The sequence below is a fragment of the Dunckerocampus dactyliophorus genome, chromosome 16 (genome assembly GCF_027744805.1).
Source record: "Dunckerocampus dactyliophorus isolate RoL2022-P2 chromosome 16, RoL_Ddac_1.1, whole genome shotgun sequence".
Lineage (NCBI taxonomy): Eukaryota > Metazoa > Chordata > Actinopteri > Syngnathiformes > Syngnathidae > Dunckerocampus > Dunckerocampus dactyliophorus.
Genome location: NC_072834.1, coordinates 25272902 through 25277813, shown reverse-complemented (window position 1 = coordinate 25277813; position 4912 = coordinate 25272902).

The following is a 4912-nucleotide window of genomic DNA, read 5'->3' as shown; positions in this document are numbered from 1 at the left end:
GTTTCAAGTTGTGTGTTGTGTGATGGCTGTCAATCAGTTGAAACACTGAAGCGTGATGAAGCGCATGTTGTCCATAGTTAAGTCCTAATTAAGCGCAGGTAGATGAAGTGTTTATCAATAATAAGTAGGGATGTAAATCTCTGTGGCACATCTAGATACACCAGTTAAGATACGATTCTAAAGCCATATATTTAAAAACACAACAGTACAAACGATACGGTTCCACTGTTCCATTTGTTGTAGACGTGAATGTTACGATCAAAGTGGTGTTCTTACAGTATTTTCAAACGAGTAAAAGAGCATGCTGCACAGGCGGCGGGAAACCTTCAGGCACAATGATGAAATAAATCATCATTTACATCAAAAGGTGTGGAACTTTTGGAAATGTGGCCTTTATTTTGGTGAAAAATGATATCCCACATTTTGCACATTTGATGTGAGCGGTCGGACAGTCCTTGAAGGCACCATCTAACTTTCTCCCATACTCTAGTGTATTTTTAGCCTTTTTCTTTCCCCTCATATTTGCTCCCAAATGCTGATGCTACTGCATGTGTGACCTTACTAATATTCAGACCTACACGCCTTCAATTCACCATAAATGGTCGATGCAAAGTGGCTCATGAATGCGGCGTCCATATTTAATCAGCCTTGATTGCATTTTGCTGGGGCCTTCTGAATCACGGCTGCCACGGGAAATCTTAGTTGGAGACATGAGGAAATATTTGGAGGACACAGCAGTGGCATTATGAACAAGAGGAAGATGAGCAGAACTTTCAAAAAAGTGGTGGGATATCAAGGCACACGTTTCCATTCTTTGTGAGCGTGTTTCTACGTTTTTCCTACTGATAGAACATTTTAGATGAATGCAAGCTTCGAGGTGAACGCAATGGCTCAAAGTGAATGAAGTCTTATAGTTTAAAAATGTTCTCCTTCATGACATCAACACCACCATGAAAATGTGAGCTAAAATCTTTCCTGGGTTAGGGTTAGGGTTAGGGTTAGCTAGCGTGTTGATAATGCTAGCGCCGCTAATTCTTGTCACTACGCAGTCCGTACGGCAAAAGCAATCGGTTGTACACACGTGCGAGACTACGTCACTTCCTCCATTTGCAAATTTGGAGGGTTATTTTCTAAGTGATTCCTATTAAGACTTTGTTAGCATGCAGATGTTTCTTCACCAAGCGTGAGCCTACATAAAAACGTAGGCAATGACCATAGGTGCATGCGCAGATAAAGAGATAAACGTGTAAAATACAATACAATAGAATAAAACATAAAAGACAAAGCAAGGTATTTGAATGTAAGCAACCATAAGCAGAGTGCAATGATGGCTTCATCTATAGCAGGGGTGCACACACTTTTTCAGCCTGCAAGCTACCTTTAAAATCACCAAGTTCCAAAGATCTACCTCCTCCTAGGAATATAGAAAATACATACAGCCATGGCAAAAATGTTCTAAAGCTTTCAGCAATGGTGGAAGTTGCATCTCCATGTGTGGCTTGAAACCCCACGCGGAAGCAAGAGCGAATCAGGAGAGGAGCTTAATGTCAGCTGACTGATGTCATATGACATCTACAAAGTGCCGCTTACGCCATCTACCTTGGCCATCTACCGGTAGCTCGCGATCGACGTAATGGGCGCCCCTGATCTAGACGATTCAGCTAGGGTTTTTTTCTAAGTGGACTAATAGCATCCATCCAAACAGATCTTTAACTTGTGTGTGTGTTTTTTTTAAGCCATTGCACCTGAAATTTGTTTGGGGACCCCTGCCTTACAGCATGCTTGGGGATATGATGTGCTCTTTTACACTTTTGAAAATACTGTACACACAGACAGGTTGCCTGGCAACCTTACCAAGACAGCCGCCACGCTTAATGTACACACTGGCACACGCACACACACCCTTGATTGACACAAGCTGGAATCAGTTAGCACATAATCACACACTGATCCAATGAGGAAGGAGGGCGGGACTCAAGGAAAGCATATCAGAGTAGCCACTCCCTAGTTTTGGGACTTCCTGAGGGGATCCTGCATGCTGCACTTTGTGACATCTTCATCTTTTTGTGACAATTTTATCACTAAAAGATCGAAAGACAGAAAAGTGTGCCCGCCTGATCTCTTCTTGGAAAATAAGAACTGGGACGTTTGAATTGGGGGTTTGTCTAGGATCCCTAGAGGTCTACACCTCCAGTTTCTCTTTCAGCCAGCAGCCGCTCCTCCAAATTTCTGAAGGTACAGGCAGAAAACCTGTTTGGTTGAATTTCTGCCATCATTTGCTCAGCTGAATGGACTAACTGTTGTGGATGTTATGTTAAGATAATAAATGTCTGGAACATGTCAGAAGTTGAATAATGCTAGACCAACTACTGGGTGGGGATACATTGGTGCACCGAGGGTTTATGCTAGGGGCCGACTCTTGGCGGACCTGATATTTGTGTGTGTTGAGGCAAAGGTGATCAAGCCGCCGAAAGAGACCCACCTTTGTGTTAGCATGATGGTTGAAAACAGGCTTTATCGAACACCAAAGAGATTCCCCTGCCACCTATCCGTGTCGGGGACCGGATTCCAATATTCTTGTGAGCATTTACTGTGCCGTGTGAAAATAAACTGTGCTTAGAGTGGCGTGGACGGGTGGTGCTAACAGAACCCACTGTCTGAAGTAGGCTGGCTGAAGCCATTCAATAGGGCTTGGTGTCTGTGGTGTGCTCCTTACGTGACCACCACTTGGGTGGAGAGCTTGGGACATAGCGTGCCATACGTCTCTGCCGGCCAGCTCATGTGAATGATGATGGATGAGAGGAGGAATGACGGAGGGCTTCGCCTTCCGGCCAGGACTATTGGTATATGGAGTCCAGCCGACAATCCCACCGACACGTCTTCCAATGAGGAAGCAGTGCCTGGGGACTCCATGATGGCCTCTCCTAGCTCTGGGGTTGAGGTGCCGAGGTGGTTAAAAAAAACTCCTTAAAGCCTTGGATGTTGTGGGGTGTTGTGGTTAACATGACTGCAGCATACCGTGGACATCGGGGGCGGTGCCTTTAGATTGGAGACCGGGGTGGTGGTCCCCCTTTTTAAGGAAGGGTAGATGGTGTGTTCCCACTATCATGGGACCACACTCCTCAGCCTTCCTGGTGAAGTCTGTTCAGGGGTTCTGGAGAGGAGGATCCGCCGGATAGTTAAATCTTGGATTCAGTAGGATCAGTTTGTTTTTCGTCCTGGTCGTGGAACTGTGGACCAGCTCTACACTCTCAGTAGGGTCCTTGAGGGTGCATGGGAGTTTGCTAGAGTTGACTAGAATTACACAACAGCAGTACTGTAGACTTTGCACTGTATTTTACTTGAATGTTGCAGGTTGCCTGGCAACCTTATCCAGCCAGCTGCCATGCTTGCAACACTCACACACCCACACACTTGATTGACACAAGCTGAAACCAGGCAAATACTAACACATAATCACATACTGATCCAATTAGGAAGGAGTAACGCCCCTGCTTGGGCAGGACTCAATGATAGCATATCAGACTAGCCACTTTCTAGTTTCGGGACTTCCTGCCCCCTGATATTGGCTTTTTTGCCAATATGATATGCCGATATTGTCCAACTCTTATTTTTCGATTCCGATATAAGCCGATACCAATACCGATATGTGTACCATCACATACTGTATCTCCTGTGGTGGAATGAACACATCTCTGTTGTGAAGCTAATGGATAGAGCATCAGCAATTAGCTTCACCACGTGGCTGTAAACAACACTGTACAGCTCGAGAAAGCAAACATCTGAAACATACAACACTTGTGATCGGGCATGGCAAAGCATGGAAGTCCTGTTTGGTGCATCCGGCATCTTGCGCGGTAGAAAAGAGCTGGTTATCCAGTGTATTACACATTTTCTCATTGATGGCTTTCGCCCTGGGAATTGGAAGAATTGAAAGAAGCGTCTTGGTTCCACCTCGCGGAACCAAGACGCTTTGCAGTCGTCGCAAATCCAAGTTTAATATCCGAAGAAGGATCCACAGCTATAATGTTAGTCAGGAGCTAGCAAGCTTGTTGCTAGAAAAACGCTTCAGACACGGTTTGATGAGGTCATCATTTGCACACCGGATAATACGGGAGCCAATAGGCATATATACAGCATTCTTTAAAATCAGTTTTCATTGTAGGGAAAATACCCGATACCGATATTGACCCATATTACATTTTGATGCCATTATTCGGACAGCCCTACTTTTTGTAGATCAAAACCTCTTCCAATCTGTGATTAATTATGAATTAACTATGGACAAAATACAATTAATCACGATTAAAACAGCTATTGACAGCTGTTAAGATTGATGAGAAGTGGAGAAAGAAAAGGTTATTTTGATTGGTATGTTTAGCTTCAAAGCCCTGGCAGATGGCTCTCACAACGAGACCAAGGTTAATTCTATCTACTGTCACTGTGATTTGAGTCGTCCCGGAGTACATCGCCCGCCTGCCAGAGAGAAGCGAGAAGTTACTGGAGCACTGCCCATATTTATTTTATTGTTATTTATACAGTGGTATCTTGGCATACGAGTGTCCCAACTGATGAGTGTTTTTTACATGTGAGCCGTCGCTCGGCTGATTTTTTCCTGCGAGCTTAAATTTGGGTTAGGAGTTGCTGCTATTTACCATCCGGCAAGAGCCAAGGACAGCTATTTGGGGGCTTGTGTCATTATGACGATGGCTGAAGACGAGAATGGACGTAAATCACATTAGCAGCGCCACTAGCTAGTCACCTGGAAAGATTTTTAACACATGAGTAAAACATACATACATGATAGCCATCTAATGGATCCTATTTATGATGCTTTGTGCCCATCTATGATAGGAACAACATCAAATTAAAAGCACGACATGAATAGAGCCACCATCCACCAGTACCAGCC